Here is an 18,220-nt window from a genome sequence, read left to right as displayed (position 1 = left end):
ACAACTTAAACTCCATCGTGAAGTAAGCTTTGCTTCTCAATTCATATCATTCCCAGATATGAGGGTAATATTTATTTTCATGTACTAGTAGAGGTAACAAATCATTACTACCAGTATTTGAAACACCATTCCTTCCAGTTGCTTCCTTCGACCGATAGGTACACTATTACGACGAAATATCTGTTTTTAAGTTCACAGGGAAAAAATGTCATGATTTAATCTGGTGCATAAATAATACGAATCTTGAATATGAGGGTACAGCTGTTCTCCACAAATCAGTTGTATTTCGGTCCGAGACGACATTAAGATGGTGCTGATCAGTCCTTCCCCCGAGGTTCCACACCATAAGATTCATCTGAACGGTGATAGTTTACCACGAATCAAGTAGAAGAAAAAAAAAAGCTAGCGTGAGAAATAAGCGGTCCCCTCATCGCGCCTAATCCCGCGAGAACACCCGTCGGGAATCTTGCGAATCACTTCAATCTAAATAATGGTGTCATTTATGCAAATATTTAATATAATGTTATTTATTCTCTTCCGTTTATTTTTTTTTCTTTCATTTTCGCTCCTACACACACACGCACCCACACTTACATACGAACATCGCGCCCAATTTACACCGGGAACCTCGCAGGTCCGTAGGTCGCGAGAAGCCGCCAACCGCCGGAGTGTTGTGTAGTGTGTGCACGCGGAAAACAGTTTCATGCCCAGCTAGGCAGACAGAAGGAGTGTGCCCCACACAGCAGGGAACGAGAAACGAGGAGGCAGAAGAAAAAAGTTTACCGGTCGGTCCACCAAGCTGAGCAGAGGTGCCGCGGTCGTCGCGTAGAATGGGTCTAGGTCTCCCCTGAGCTGTTCGAAGGTGGTTGAATAGCAGAAGAAGCAGGATGAGAAAACAGTGACGGCGGTGATTGATATCTGATGCACGAATTCAAATATAGCGCTCTGGAAAACCAACGACCCCCCGCCGACGGCGACATTGTGGGACCAGGGCAGGCCGGGGAAGACACGGAGAGCGTGCAAGAAATCCCAAATTAGAGTGAACGAAAAATGATGAGGGAGTGTGGAGACCCGTGGAATGATCGGTGTGTGCAATCGAGTACAAGCGTTCAAGTCTCGTGATTAGAGTCGAAAATTAGAATCAGTGCCAAGAGGAAGAATATTGAATGTGTTCGTGTGCTCACGTTGTTTTGTTATTGGTATCAGTGAGTGCATCCTAAGCCGGTCTTCTCAAGTGTCCCGAAATTGGGTGGAGAAAAAGGAAAAAAATAAAAACGAAACACATAAAAAGGAGATAGGTATTTTGTGTGTACTGAGATTGGAACCGAAGGGCCACAAAAATTGCATAAATCTAAGCGCGTCCGAGAGTGGTGATATAAATCAAATCGTCTCGGTCTCGAATGAAAAGGATAACAAGCACAAGGGGAAAAAGGAAAAAAAATAAGTGCTCGCGGTAGTCCTGTCCTGCACCAGGGAAGGAATAAACGCAAAAAGAGGATATAAAATTGATATTTATTACTAGTGTCCATAGCAGTGAACAACGGCGAATATTGAAGACGTAAGGGGAGATATCCGCATCAAAGGAGAGAATACTTGAGAGAAGAAGTGTAAAGTACACTCACATCTATATATTCATACAGAGCGAAAGAAGTAATTTTGTTGTCCAGCGTTTCAAGTGAAGTGACGAAGTGCGTAAATAAAAAATATATATTTTAGTGTGCTTTCGTGAAGCTGGAATTGACAAGTGACGTGGGAAGAAGGAAGAGCAAGTGTAGTAAACAGTCTCTCCCAGTATGATTGGATACATTCGCTCTGCTGAAATTGTCGCAAGTCAATCATCAACTAGTAACGGTAAGCGAATTGTTTGATCAACGATTCCAACGCCCCTCCACTGCACTGTGGCGGAAGGCCTGGACCCAATTAGCCTCAAAATTTCCACAAATGAATGATACGCTTGGCAAATGGATGGATAGAAGACTACATTCATGGAACATTCTCACGACGCTATCCACCCCAGAAGTGGATCTAGTTAGTGCGATAAAGATAAAATAAATATGATTAATCGTTTGCCATAAATCATTGGAAATTGTACGCGTGATCCTTGCGTCCGACAATTCCCACTTTCCTCTTTTGCCAACATCGTATTCCAAGTAGGTAGGTCAACATGTGTATATCAATCGTCGTCCGTCGGTCGTCTGTGAGCCACTGATATCGCGCTTTTTTCCACCCTATCGGTGACCAAAGTTGATAGGCCTCTACGTTTATATTAAGCTCTGTCTCGGTGTGTGTGTGTGTGTGTGTGTGTGTGTGTGGGTGTGTGTGTGTGTGTGGATAGTTTACTGCTGTGTTGGGCTGGAATCAGAACCCGGTGCATTAGAGCTTAAACCAAACACAAACAATGACCTGACCCGATGTCCAGTGGTGAGATGGATTAGGCCTGCTGTTCTTTCTACCTCTAGGCTTTAGGCCTTCGAGCTGATGAATCTTTATCGGTGTTGGGTTTCGATCCAGCGCTAGCGCTTCTTACGAAGGGGTTGTAAATCATGCGGAAACTTAAATTTTGTTGAATAAAACGAAAAAGTTTTTTTCTTCTGTGTTGGGCGGATGTATAACTCCTATTCAACTTCCTTCTGTGAGCTGATAAAACGAATTAAACAGACTCCTGCCAAAGTCAGGGAGATCATTCTTTTATCTTTCAAAACATCAATGAATTTGAAACCCTATTTTATTATTGCCATACGAATTGCTATTATCACTCAAAGTTTTCCCAATGTAGCAGAACTTTTTTTTCGAAATCATCGCTGATCACGACCATCACGACCTTGAAATTCTCCGATTCGTACTGGAATACTTTTATCACTACTCACTAGTCTGGTCAAGCACCATTCCTACTGCCTGCCTAATTAAAAAAAAAAACAGTAAATATGTCAATTTTCTGTACCACACGCGTGATTCAAACATTTGTAAATTCCTGTTATTGTATAATTATTATGATGATAATATTGGTTGAACAAATAAAAAATGGCTCAAAATGGCCCCACTGTGTTGACTGTGACTGAAAAAAAGACTTCATCAGATCCATTATACAATGATCGGCATTGATAAAAAATATGGTACCTGCTAAAAGAAGTTCTGACGATACCTGATACCTGATCTGATCTGAGTGAACTCTTGTAACGTTCCTATGCAATTCATGTGATATTACTTTCGGTCTAAACAAGGTATGGGTTTGGAGTATGCGAGTTTCCTTGTCGGTACATTAATTCATCAGGCTTACTTTCTTTCTTCCAGCCACTACCTGTCGTGTGGGGTTCGGGGTGGTTTTATACAGAACTTATCTGGCTAGGGTAACTTATAAACGATCGATACGTACAGAACTAAAATCAAGCCTAGCATCGTTTCGATTCACTCCATCCCATCGTGAGAGGGGTAACTTCGTACGTACTATCCAATATACTATCATACCTCATTGGTTATCAACCTCGTAGTACTCTAGAGCTGCAGGGTGGAACCTGGAAATGCTGCGTTGGCACCCGGGTTTACTAGTTTTACAATCAACGAATTTCATGCTAACTCGACTGGCCATTGACAGCCCCATCCCAGATTGCAGTGAAATTTTGTGAATGTAATAACATTGGTCATGAAAAGTTGCTTAGCATACTTGAAATCTGGAAAATTAGACTTCTTTTTGAAAAGGGCCACAGATTGTTTCCTAATTTTTTACAAAAAAAAACTAACTCAAAAACTATAAGACCCCCAACATTTTCGTCAATGAATGAAATGTAGTAAATTTTTTAAATATTTATAAAAAAATATTACAAAAAATTACACTGAAAAAAAATATTTCAGAAGTTTAATTTCATTTTTCTCAAAAACATGTTTTTTAAATTCTCAAAAAAATTCCATACATCAAAAGATGGGCACTTTACGGGGAAAAGAGTTTTATAACAAAACCTTTTTCATGTTTTTTTTTAAAAACAACTAATCTTAATTTTGTTTGGAGTTAAGATAGCAATATAGGGCCCTATTCCAAAAAACGAGACGAGCAATTCGAGCTTTTTAATAGCTTTGCCGACAGCTACTTTCTCCCTTTGATTGAACAGCCGCCGCTTGCATCGAAGCAATCCCAGATTTTTCTGGTTTCATTCACATTCGCCGCTTCGAATCATAACACTACTTTGCCACCATTCTCGGTATGTTTTCAGAATAATACTTTTCTTTTAAGACCACTAGTAACAGTAATTCATTAATTTACAAACTAATAGCATCTAAAGCTTAGACTCCGTATTAGATTGTGTAGCATCTTCAATCTGTATATTCCATGGGTTACGTAGTCGGCGACAGTCTGTTTGTAAACAATACCGACAGCAATTCCAGTATGGCTCAGAGTACATATCGCATGATTAAATCACCTGATATTTATATATACACACCTTGATCAAAACAAACTCAGCTCGTCGGGCTGACAGTTCAGACACTGGATTTTAATCCGTCGTACGAGTTTCTCGTTTGTTTTTCGTCGAGTCAGACGAGTTACTCGTCTGTTTTTTGTCGAGCTCGTCATCTGGAATACCAAAACAAACGAGACGAGCGCTCGTCTCCTCGACTCGTTTTCTGGAATAGGGCCCATAGTGAATCTGACAAAGTTTTAGATCTTATTAAAATATGAACTTTGGTCGAAGACGTCAAATTTTTATCTTTTATACTTTCTAGAATATATGGCATTTTTGTATAAAAACTCGAAACCCTCGTTCAGCTGCGACATAAGTATCCAGTCAATCAACTTTTCATCAGAGAGAAAAAGATGTGCTAAAATCTCTCTCTCTCTCTCTCTCTCTCTCTGAAGTGCAACGAGAATGTTTTTTCGTCTCTCATTGAGTACTTAAAATATGGAGCGTTAAGACAGTGTCTAGACGACCTGCATTTGGACAAATATTACCCCATCTCATGTTCACTTCACCATGAAACCCTATTTAACCTCATGTTTTCGTGCAATGTTTTCAGTTGTACTGAAGAAGTGAAAACCGTTTTCGGCATCAATCATTTTTCGCCTAATCATAACTCACCGAAAAATAAAAATCGGCATTACGTTTCTCGCGAAAGTCAAAGTGAGCCTATAACATTCTATCGCCTCTCAAATCGGCGAGCATTTCAGTCTCTGGTTTTACTCATAACATTTTTGTGTATAAATTCTGGCGATTGACATGTTCTTGACATGTTGAGAAGCGGCTCAAATGCGCGACAACGGATAAGTATTTTGTGAGATAAAATACGATAACGAGAGGTGTGTTACGTTCGACAGATTTATTTCGAGTGTGTTTTTTGTTTGGTTTACAGCGTTATATATATTGACCGGTGGCTATCGGTCACTGGTCTTGAATACAATACAAATGCCCTATTTCATCTGGAGAATTTCGTTTCTGCGGAATTTCTATGCATAATTGGATGCTGTGATAAAGGAGACGTACAGATTTCACTTGTGGCTATTTGAAAGTAGACCATTGACTATTCGGGCATCTGTCCGAGTGATTTATGACCCTTTTTGTTTTAGGAGTTGATTCGCTAGAATTCGATTGTACGATGCTAGATACCTATTGTACGATGAAGCTAATCATTTATGACTCTTTTCTGTGCATGAATTATAGGTATTTTGTGCTATAGCGTATTAAGATTAAACAATATCAATGGTGATAATTTACACAAAAAAAAGTTTACATTATTTCTTCTGGAGATTTCATCCAACACGAAAACAGTTGTTTTCGTAGTGTGAACTTTTTCACATATAGCATTTTTGTATGGAGATTCCAGAAGAAATAATGTAAACTTTCTGAATTGACCTTGTACAAAAAACCATCTCACGGGCTGAATTTCCAGCTTAGGGACCTCGGATGGGTCTCAATCGATTCCTAAGAGTTTTCTGATCCCGAATCGAGAGAAAACTCAAAATCGAAAAATTTACTCTGAGCCCCCTTTTTTCCCGGACGATCACATATGTTCTAGAAAATATAAAAGATGGAAAGTTGACGTCTGTGACAAAAGTCCAAATTTCAATAAGTTCTAAAACTTTGTCGAATACACTATATCGCTATCATGACTCCAAACTAAATTAGGATTAGTTGCTTTTTTTAATATGAAAAATTTGCTGAACACTTTCTCTGTACCAATGCCCTTCTTCCGATGTATGGGTGGCTTGTTGGTAATTGTATGAACTGTTTATATATTTTTTTAAGAATTAAAAAACAGGTTTTTGAGAAAAACGATTTTTTTATTTTTTTTTAAATTTAAATTTAATTTTTTGTTCAATAAAACCAAACAAGTTCGATATTCGCACAAACATTTTGGGAAATTGAGTCGGTCAATAGTAAAATTCACACAATATGAATTCATATGTTTATTCGGTGAGATGAATAACCGTTGGTTTGTTTTTAGGATCGAATCATTAATGGGTTCATCGAATTAGAAAAATAAATTAAGTCTTGACGAAGTAACTTTCTTTTTCATGTTTCAATGGTATAACACATGTTTTTATAGAGATATACTGTCGTTCTACGCATAGTTGCCCCATGCTCCAAAATCAGCAACTGAGAAAAACGCAATCAAAGTTTTCTAGCAAATTTGTCTGTCAGAAGCTTTAAGCTTGTCAGTTTAGCAATACACTGTTTTTTTTATAAGCAGAAAACTATTGTGTAACAAAATGTGAACAGATCCCCTCACTTGAATCAATCAATCTTAGTTACGGGCTAAAAAAATCATGGCGGGACAGTTATATCTAGAATATAAACATGGGACAATTGAATTTTATGTTATTTTTTTGAAATACTGAGAACAAACAACAAACAAGTTTTTTGTGTTTTTCGAAAGATTATGCATAAAAACATCGTTTTATGAAGATACCTCTGTAAATATAAATCGCATTGTTATTAAACATTCACTAACAAGGTGTAAACGATTTCTGTTAAACTTTTTTTTTATTTGTTTGAGAATCACTTCGTTCTTCCGAACCAGAAATGAGTGCATTAGCCCTGCTGAAAGCGTGACATAAAATTCTTGTACTTGAATCGATTTATATATTATGGATCTACAAAAAATACATAGTGGGACCGTTATGGCTAGAATATCAACATGGGACAATTGAGCTTTATGTTTTTTTCAAAGCTGGGAATAAACTATAACTTTTTTTTGTTTTTTTTTTCGGAAGATTAGGCATAAAAACATCGTTTTGTGAAGAAAAGTGAAAATTGTCAAAAAGTAACATGGGACAACTATGCGTAGAACGGCAGTATAGAACATTAAATAGGCAACACGTTTTGATGTTAGCATTTTTCTGACAGCTGTCACTTGTTTTTGTTAGATTAGTGCAATTTCATCACGAATAGACTGAACCATTAAAACGCCCGGAAATTGTGCAGATTCTTGTAGATAACCATGATTCAGTTCCAGACGAACGCATCGTCAGAAACATCTACGATGTAGAGCGTTGTGTCGAGGGAGACCCGAATAATTCAATTTGGCATCAAGCCCAACAATTGGAGCTGTGTTCCGTCCACATTACAGAAAATTTTGCCGAAAGATTACCAAAGGGCGAGCTTATAAAATTACATCTGGAGAATGGGATGAAAACAAAGTTGCAATTAATTCTAAATTTCACCGGAAAATGTTGTCCATCGAGTAAGCCCATTTTTTGGTAAATCGACATGTCCATTATATTGAAATTAAGACAATCTTCGTTCCATTTTCCAAAAAAAAGTTGAACCTTGAAAAAATCATGTTTGGTGCACTTTATGAGCCGGTGGAATCATTGGTCCGTTTTCCCTTTTGCTCCACAGTTTAGTGGTCATACTTCAGAGGAACTGTGGTTTCAACAAGACGATTCCATATCCCATACCGGGTGTGCCACGTGATGTAATGAATGAAACGTTTGGCGAACGAATAATAGGACGCGTCGTTGGATGATTTTTTGTGGGACTATGTAAAGTTTTTTGTCTTCGTTGATAAACAGCAAACGATTGAAGTCAACATTCGCGTTATCACTAATATACCGTCTACCATATAGCAAAAAATGATCGACAATAGAACTTCCCGAATGTGTTTCATTCGACCGAGCAGGGGTAGCCACATGCAGGGTATCATATAGTAATAAAAGGGGCAAAGAGTTATCTTTCCAAAAAAAAGCTGAATTCATTGGAATCATCTGGAATTTGCCGTGATTTTTTTTTCAATTTAATGATCTATATTCTAAGAAAAGTCTTACGTTTTCACGTCTTACTTCGGAATATAAATTACATACGTGTTTACGGGATGTTTTCTATAGTTTAGCTTAGTTATCGAAAAAAAACATAACATCATCACTGTTTCACTTGGTGAAACACAATTGTAGGCCTCTCCACCAGAAGACCGATGTAATGTTATAGTCGTACTGCAAACTTATGAAACATGAACACAGCTCCGCGAAGCTTTGCACAAAATAAGTGTTAACAAATAAAAAAAAAGACAGGGAATGTATTCCAGAGTTCTGACACTGTACCCAGAGAGACATAATTTCGACACAACCCATTCATTGGACGACTATTTATCATTTTTTTGACACTTTACGATATATTTCGTTTGATTTTTCTAAAATTGAGCTGAGCCTGAATAGTGTTTATAATAAAGAATTTGAAATAAAAAGTTGATTCGTGTGTCTTCATCTTTAGTAACAGCATTTGTCAATAATTAAAATCTGGTTTGTACTTTATTTGCGAAAATTGCTGAGGATTACATCATAAAACTATCAAGCTGATCGTTTAAATTAATCAAGTGCTTTTATAACCAATTTATAGTCACAGTAATATATATTTCCTTGGTAATTCTTAGTATTTTGAACATTTCATGAATCATAAAACCGTGGTTCCTTAAATCAATTTAAATTGAGTGAATTATTTACGTTTTGATCGTCTCAGTCGAAATTATTTTCCCCACTCATATCAATAAGAATCCACTAAAAGCTAGATTTCACCAATATACAACTTATTGTTTCGATCATTATATCAACATATAGTTCCTCGTGAATAAATTAAAATATCACTTTAGAAATCATATTACATTTTAGCATGAATTTCATTGAAAAAAAAAACTATTGGTTGTATAGAAAATTTGTCTATGAACAAGTTGATAAGACTTTGTTTAAAAAAATAATTACTAAGAAAAACAATTTTACTTGGAAAAAATATATAGGAAAATTGCACTATATTTGAATAATTCAACCCCCCTATTTGGAGAGTGAAATCTTGAAGCAGTAGCCGACATTTTGATAATGTTTGCAGAATGAAATGAATTGGGGATTTTTCTTCTCTTTGAGGTCAACTTCTGGTACGTTTTTAAAATTTTAATAATGTTTTCCTAATGGTAAACCTAACAAAGGATTGGTGTTCAATAAAGTACAACTTTAAGTTCAACAAGTTTTTATACTCTAAATATGAAGGAAAAAAATGAATGGTTTTGAGTTTCTCAAAAATTATTGTAATTTTTTTTACCCTTCAATTATTCTCTTAGCGTGTTTCACGGAGCAGAGCATTAAGTAAATCGAACGTGGTTCGAGAATGCACTCACGTAAACCTATTCTTTTGGAGCAAACAACGGAAAACACTAGTTATAATATAGTATTACACCATAAGAGAATGCTTGAATTGCCATCTCCTGGACATATACATTTTCGGTCGAACCCTACTTAAAGACGATAAAATATAACACTGCAGATACAAATATATATTCACTACTTTTACATCTAACTTAGTCTGACAACCATTCTGCGATCAGATAATAGAAACACACACACTTTTTTGATATTTCTTTAAATTCTCTATCTGATGAGCCTTTCATGTGAAATCACTTATGCTACGTTTCACTTTCTGTTAAAATGCCGTGAACACTTCAGCTTCTGATAAAATATGCGCTCATGAGCTTAGGTTCACTTATGCTACGTTTGTGCAACCTCATCATGTTGTTAAACAAAAGATAATATCAGCTATCGCTGCAACTGCAACATTTTTTTTCGGCTCGAAGTCACGATTTTTGTTCGATAGCAGGTAGCTAATTTGATTTTATGTGAGGGGCTTAGAATGCAAGGGGTGTAAGTGACTTGATCGATTTCTCTTCATCAACTTTTTCTTCAGTTAATAACTCAACTGCAAAAACGTTCCAATTTGAGTTTGCTATAGAATCCCATAGATGAGGCTCTGACCTGTCTTCCGTATTGTCAAATACAGCTGGGAATGTATTTGCAGCTAAGTTATGACCAAAAGAGAAAGTCGATGTAGAGAAGTCGATGAAATCACTTACACCCCTTTCATTCTAAGCACCTCATGCTAAATCGTATGGCTCGATGCTCGATGGGGCATTCTGCTTCTCAGATTAAATTCGTTCCAATTACATTTCCAGTGTCATTGAATGAAAACACATTCACTTTTTTTTCATCTTCAACAAATTCCTAAAAATAATTTGCATAATGCCCATGTAATTTCAAACGAATGTTTATTTTCATTTCAAAGCAAAGCAAGGATTCTGTTGACAGAACAGTTTTTCGTTCACACTGTATTAATAATGTCTATTGCAAGGTTCTAAATAATCTAAACGAAGAAAGCACTTCCTGATTGTATTGGTACTCGCGTGCTCACGAGCTTACAAGTCAGAATGCAACTTATTTGGCGTAAACATCTCAACTAAGCACTAATATTACATCGCAAATAATAATAATACCGTGAAACGGCAAATTTCCTCTGGGAGCGTTAGTTAAGATGGCACGAAGAAGAATAATCTAATAGCGGAACATGATCTGAAAACCCCTGTAATAATTGCAAACGTTTGCAACTTTTCAACGCAGGGATTTGCAATAAGTATTGATTCAAATTATCATTTTCTATAAAAAAAATCTGATAATTCCATGAGCTGATGTGAACAAATGTAAACTACATATTTTCTTATAGCTGCTTCTCTTGAGTTCGCTGCACTGATATACATGTAAGTGTACATCATACGAGAAACTTTGACTAACTTTCACGTTTACTGTCATTATCGAAGACATTCATCTCAGTGGTAGCTAAACTTATGTAATGGATAATGATTTCAATACAAACCAAACAAATATTTTTTGTAAAATTTTCAGTTCGTATTCTAGATATCATACATACACTGCTGAATATTATGTACACACGATTTATTATCATTTTTTTAAGGAAGAGCAAAATTGTTGAAATTAAAATCTGTCCGAATACAGACGCTGATATAAATATTATACTTTTCTATTTTTTTACGTTTTCCAAAATTTAACTTTTTCGGCCGAAAATAATTTTGCCGATGAGCTTATGTTTCACTGCCTCCGGCAAATGCGTTCGAAGTGAATTGGTTCGTTATCCATGCAGAAAAATTGCTTGTAGTTAAATTAGCTTCTGCAAAACAACTATCAATACTTCCAATAGTTTCATCTTGAGTCAACTACTGTTTTTTATTTTCCGATCGTCATTCTGTAAATTTTAACATAGCATCAATCCTGAAATGAAAAATGTCATTCGCTTTTTAGTATGACCAAGAAAGCCGGTCTGATTCATTCGCGTACTCCAACTTGAGTTCTCGACCTAACCGAGACGAATAAAGTTGCAGGGAGGTTCTTTTTGCCATCAGTCAATTCACGAAGCTTATATCATTATTCAAATTTCCCGAGCGGATTACGCACTATTTTTTTTCTCGCGAATCAAATTTTTCGTAATGTACGAAAAATTTATAATTCACAAATTCCGTGAGCAGGAACAGATGGATTTTTTAAAATCAGATATTCTGTTTTTTGTATTGTTGACACATTGGGCGATCGCAAATCAATATCCTGATGTTTCGATTAATGTATTACACTCTTAATCCCATGTTTTGTTAATTATATATTTGACTGTACATGCGATCTTTTTTAAAACCCGATGTTGCTTACTACAGTGTATTCAACAGTTCTGTAAACGAAGTTGAAGTCTACATGTCGAATACACAATCAACAGCCGGAGGTATTCCAGATTTTCTGGAGGTATGTCAAAAGTTGCATTTCTTCATATCCATATATTTTTTTTAGTATAAGATATCATTTATGTTATTGATTCTGAAAGCTAAAAACAATTGCTACCTGAAAGTCTGTATAGATCAAGAAACATAAAGGACATACCAATAAAACTAGTAAATTTCCGCATTGAATGTAACCAGTTGCATCCGTTTTTGAGAGCATTCAGTTTTACTTCAATGTAACATAATGCTAGTAAAGACCGTATTCGTACAAAATACAACAGACAAAAATGATCATCAAAAATTCATTTTAAGTCGAATATTAGGGAAACTCTCAGGGAATAAATAAAAACATACTAGCTAGGTTTCTGCAACGTTGGTTTATTCAACTTCTCCTAGGCTAAATTCCCGCAACTTGAACTGAACGCCTTCTTTTTCCAGATCATCCGGGCGGAACTTGCCGACGAAAAACTCCAGGCTAAGAATCTGCTTGGTGTCTGCTTTAATGTAAGATGCATTCCGGCTGCACAATCACTTCAATTCACTTCGGTACAGCTTCATGGAGTGGGATTTCGCCTCCGTATTCTGTTTATCGGTTCGATTAGGCGCCTTTTTTACCTTGAAGACATGAAGTCCGGCCCGCTTTATTGTCTGCTGGATGAACCAGACGAAAGAATTGACCTTCTTGGTCAAGTCCCGAATTGCGAATCACCTGTGGGGCTGGCCTGGATTTTCCACGACCGCGCACAGTGGCCCAAAAGCTGTAAAATCGGGGGGAAATTAATAGCTTCTATGAGATGCTTTCTAGAAGCATGGTGCCTCTAGTAACGTGATCTTAGGACTCCTGGTCATCATGGGGAGACAATGGTTTAGTAGACAATATCACCGGTAGAGCGCACAGTAGTAAGAAAAAACTCATATCGCCTATCGGGGAAAAATTAATAACTCCTCAGGAATGCTTTCTAGAGACATGTTGCTTTGAACAAAGTTGATCATATGATCCCTGGCTATAACAGAATTCCCATGGTTTATTGCATAATATCACCGCCAGAGCGCATGGTGCTCAGGAAAAATCAGAACGGGAAAAAATCATAACATCTCAGGAATGCTCTCTAGAGACATTGTGTCTTATCCAAAGTTGATCCCATGATCTCTGATCATGTCGAAATGACAATAGTTTAATTCACAATTCTAATATTGGGGTGCTCAGAGGTAAAAAAAAACTAATCAAATTGAGGTAAAATTGATAATTTCTCAGGAATTTTTTTTTTTGAAATGGTGTTTTCTGAAAATTCGATCTCATGATCCCTAGCCAAAACGTAGCGTAGTTCATAATATCACCGCTAGGGAGCACTGTCAGTGGTCAGAAAAAAAAAATCAAAATGCAGAAAAAATTATAACACCTCAGGAATGCTTTGTAGGAACATTGTATCTTCTACAAAGTTTATCCCATTATCCCTGGCTATAACAGGTTGACAATTACTCAAAAAATCATTTTAAAAGGAGCGCTGATGTACATTTTTTTGAAAAACATAAGAAAAATATAAAGAGAAATTTGTACGGAATATTTTTTATGAATAAAAATACAATTTAAAATCTGTGATTTGGGTCAATTTCTTTGTACCCAAAATTGTTGTATTTTGTTAAACTGTGTTAAAAAAGACAAATAAAATGAAATAGGAGGAATATTTTTTGAGTAATTTATATCATTCTGTTATAAACAAACAATTGTATCAATTTTCGCTTTTCCTTTTGAAGAAGTTTATTAATCATAATTACCTGATTTGGTCACCAAATAAATGTGAAGGAATCGACAAGTATAGTATTTTAATCTTCTATTAAAAATAAAATGTTAGCTAATTGAACATGACGAACACATGAAAACGTTGTTAACGCTAGGTTTACGGACGTTTCTTATATAGGGGAGAGGGGGGCACATTCGGACACTTTTTTTCCTTGATTTTTAATATTTTTTGTAAACTTAAAAAAAATCTGAATTCATCCTGGTTGTCATTTGGACATCAATGTATCATATGAGCGTGTTAGAGGTGTGTATTGATGCGATTACGAATAATTTATTCGAATTTTTGAAAATTGCCCCATGTGTGGGATAGTCCTGGGGCACTTTCGGACAACGAAAAAAAAACTAATTTTATGTTTATCAACAATTACTTCCATTTCCCATTATTTCCAGCATACTCCGCATTTTTCTGTTTATCAGTATTTGTCTGAAAGGAAACAGTAAACGAATCAGTAAAAATTCGTGATTTTGCTTTCTTTCGTTTTCGAGTGATGGTTTTCAGCGGTGAAGTTTTTGAAAAAGGTTCTACATTTTCCGTGGACAAAGTTGTCAAAGTAAAATCTATCTGTGCTGTAGACGCAATGTTTGGCAGCATTGTTGTATTACCCGATGATTCAGTTGCTACCTCCGCTCCTGTAGGTGAAATCATTTGAGCATTCAAAATCCTTGTCCGAAAAAACCTTTCTTGAGAATGGATAGCAACCTGACGTTTTGAATCCAGCTAGGATATTACTTGGATTGAAAGGGACATTATAAGCCGATGTAACTGTACCTGGAAGGTCGTGTATAGAAATAGTTTTCCAGGATGGTTGAGTAGCCAATCGTTCTGGGAAACTGAGAGCTTTTGCTTGAAAGGGCCCATAACTGAAACATCCAGCGGTTTGTGACATAAAATGGAAAAGATACATGAATTGTGCAATTTCCTCGGCAATTTTTAATTTTTTCCAAAGTGCAATTACTTCTTGATTGATTTTTGATTTTCTGAAATTGATTAGTTTACGTTGTTTTTGCTACCTTTTTCAAATGTATGTTAGTAAACAACAATCAGAGACAAATTTTATGAAGAGAGTTCGAGTTGAGCGTTTGTGCCGAGTAGACGTGCGTGTTGACTTCTCTTCGAGGGCCGTGTTTTTCGTTCTTCTTGTAGTGAAAATATATCAGTTACTGGAAAAAGTGTTCGCGTGAAATCAGATGAAATCGGTTTCGGTGGAATTCACTTCGATTCACTGAACGAGTTCCGAAATATTTCGAGTTTTGATATCACAAATAGTTGTTTTTGCATATGTGGTACAGTCCGTTTATTTGACTGCGCTCGTTGCTGCTTGGCTTCGTGTCGGATCATGTTTTCTTTCGCTATTAGTGTGCGTGTGTTTTACGAAATGGAAATTAAAGCCACAGCGGAGCTTTCCCGACGAAAAAAAGCAGAATTGAATCTGAAATAAAGTCTATTCAGTGACAGTGAAATCAAACGTACATGTCTATAAATTCTGTGTTGTTTAGGACAGCTGACTGCAATAATCGGGGTGATTGCCAGGAGCGCAATCGTATTCGTTTGCGATTTGCGTAGGGTTGTTATCACAACAGCAGCATTATAAGTGTACTCAGGGTTGTATGCGAATGTATTCGTTCCGGGCGCGCATGTGTACATTGATTGTGTGGTGTGGTTTTAAGTGCAAGTGTGTTAGTCTGCATCAATTCAGAAAAGGAAAATTAAAAATATAAAAGTGCCGCACAATATGAATTCAACAATGTTATCATCAATGCTTCATATAGTTGGATTGTCCAGGCTAAAGTTTTTACCTAGATCTGATAATTCATTGTTGTTTATGTTTGCGTTTGCTTCAAGAAAGATAATAATCTTTTCTGTTACCTTCTTAGGTCACCTAAAGATATTTTCCAACGGCGCGAAGTGAAATATAGAGTTCATAGGCTTCTAAGAGCAAGGTTTGATATAACAAATCAGCAGTTGAAAATATAAACGCGCGTTTGGGGTATCGACGTCAGATTAATAGTTCATGGTAGTGAAGTTTGGGTTTCTTGTCATGTTCTAAATGTGCATTTGTGTGAACATATTTACATTTCGAGTTATAGAAGTTAATTAATCAGTGCATAGATTAAATTAAAATAAATTAAGTATGGTGGAGATATCACTGATGCCCGCTAAGTATATTTTTTCTCTGTCCTTGATGCTCTCTGCTTGGAATGTTTTTGTGTTTGTTTGTATAGTTTTGCTGGGAGGCAAAGCTCTCTCACTTCCCTCTTTTTCTCACATATATAATAGGGGTTTCAGCATTATTCAGGGGAATCTGAAATAGGGCTGCATGTGTGTTACTGTTCATTTTTCATTTATTTCTCCTCCATCGGCGTATGTCATGGATCTGATGTTCTCTGGTGTTCAGGGATGCCAGATAATTTTTCCAAATATCTTCAAATTAGTGCTTTTTTGTGTTTTTTTTTATCAACAAACCGACCTTTACAATACACATAACCGATCACATTTAATGAAATGTCATGGTTTTGATCAGAAATAATTATTTTTGATTTGTTTTCCATATATTTTGAATAGTCTGTGAATGTCGACTGGTAACTGGATTTCTCATGATTTGTTGATGGTTGTTTGGTAGTTTTATGTGTTTCGGATTTATTTTACTAAATTGCACCTGATTTAATCTACTTTATATAAAATTCTGTTGTAATAAAAATATATTAGTTACATTTTTGTTGTTCCATAATAACTTTTTTTCGTTTTAATTTTTCTGCGCGTGTGTGTTTATGTATGTATATAGGTTTATTGATTTCTTGCGGGTATCAAATTATACACATTATGCTAGTATTCTCGACTGTGAACAGGTAGTTTGTGTGTAGCCATGTGGCGTCATTGTAATATATGTCGTAATACTTTAATTTGTAATCTATTATTTTAATTCTTTTATCATTATATTAATTTGTTTTTCCATTTTTTTAAATAACTAATCCGTTGCGGTTTTGATTATTTAATTCTTTTATTCTGAAATTTTTTAATTCCTTTCCGGCTTCGCGATTGCAGTTCGATACAGTTCGTTCGATTACCTTCTCAGGTTTCCCAGTGATAACTCTCGGTCACGATTGTATTTCTATAAACAGTACGCGCGATGCACAGCGGCACATAATGCCTGGACGATTATTTCTAGAGAAGCTTTTGTCCGTCACCTTATCAGGTTTCCAAAAAACAACTACGTCATCGCGATTGAAGTTTGGTACAGAATACACACGATGAATAAAAGATTATAACGCCAGTCCGATTGATTTAGAGAAGTTCTCCAGGTTTCCCTCAGTTAAATCTCCGCCGTCGCGATTTGGTTTTCATAAAGAGTACATGCGATAAATAATAGAATATATTGCCGGTCCTATTAATTTTACAGGTTTTCCTTCTCAGGATACCTTAAGATAATCTCTGCCATTAGTTGTAACACACAAATTTTTCGGATTTTTGTTTCGTCGAGTGGTCGATAGTTCGTGTTTACATAATCATATCACTTACCACAGTGAATCCTGATTCTTACCTTTCCCCACTAACAACTATCCCTTCCATGATATTCGCTAGGGAACCACGCTATAGAGGCGACCCTTCTGGCCTTCGGGCGGCGAATATCATACTAACATTCCTTCCCTTCCCCTGGTGACTGTAAGGACGTGGCCGGCGTCGTTATTGATCATTTAAAGCTCGAATCACCAGAAATTGCGCAACGAGAATGATTTGCTAGTCCTAAGCGTCATTCTGTGTGTTCTTTGTGCAATTTGGTTGGTTCAGGTTAATCACGGAGAGCAACTACGAATTGTACAGTCTACCCAAGCTCAAGCTCAAGCTCAACAATCAGAGACAAATTTTATGAAGTATTAAACTGTGTCCGAATGTGCCCCGTGAACGATATCCGAATGTGCCCCACCACCATCCGAAGAAAAATCATAATTTTATCTAATAGACCTTTATTTCCCCGTTGTATGCACGTTTTTTTCGTACTTAAATTTCTAATTCGTTCACAAAGAAATTGGGGAAATACTCACAACTTCAAGCTTAAAAATTTCGAAATGTGTATGAAAATGGGCACTGTGTTGTTTTCGTAAGTAATAAACGACCAGGAGATGTCAAACCATATGACAGCTGTTGGTGGAAGGGCTGTTAACTTATATATATTTTTAATTTGATTGAAAATTGTACCACTTAATTTTTACAAGCGTTGTCCGAAACTGTCCCCTTTCCGCTATCTATCTCTACGAACACGCGTCAATTTGAAGAAAGAAAAAAGAGAACAGACATCAATATATATTTACCTCGATCAATGCATAAAAGTGCGAAGCGGTTGGCACTGGAACATCCTATCCCTTATCCTTTTTTGACACTACTGAGACTACTGTAAAACGTCG

The 18,220-nt window shown here is 36.4% G+C and overlaps 1 protein-coding gene across 10 annotated transcripts in view; it reads left to right on the top strand.

Moving 5' to 3' along the window:
- LOC129779772 (protein winged eye) overlaps positions 1-18,220 on the top strand; it is a 619,088-nt gene that overhangs the window by 453,556 nt on the left and 147,312 nt on the right. The window contains exon 3 of one of the 10 annotated variants that reach the window (XM_055787462.1): positions 635-1,851. The exons of the other annotated variants lie outside the window; for them this stretch is intronic. The gene's annotated coding sequence lies outside the window, so the exon portion shown is untranslated. The remainder of the gene's footprint in view (positions 1-634; positions 1,852-18,220) is intronic. 10 annotated transcript variants of the gene reach the window in all.

Source organism: Toxorhynchites rutilus, chromosome 3, assembly GCF_029784135.1.
Source record: "Toxorhynchites rutilus septentrionalis strain SRP chromosome 3, ASM2978413v1, whole genome shotgun sequence".
Classification (NCBI taxonomy): domain Eukaryota; kingdom Metazoa; phylum Arthropoda; class Insecta; order Diptera; family Culicidae; genus Toxorhynchites; species Toxorhynchites rutilus.
The sequence above is the reverse complement of the archived record's forward strand: the minus strand, read 5'-3'. Positions and strand labels throughout refer to the sequence as shown.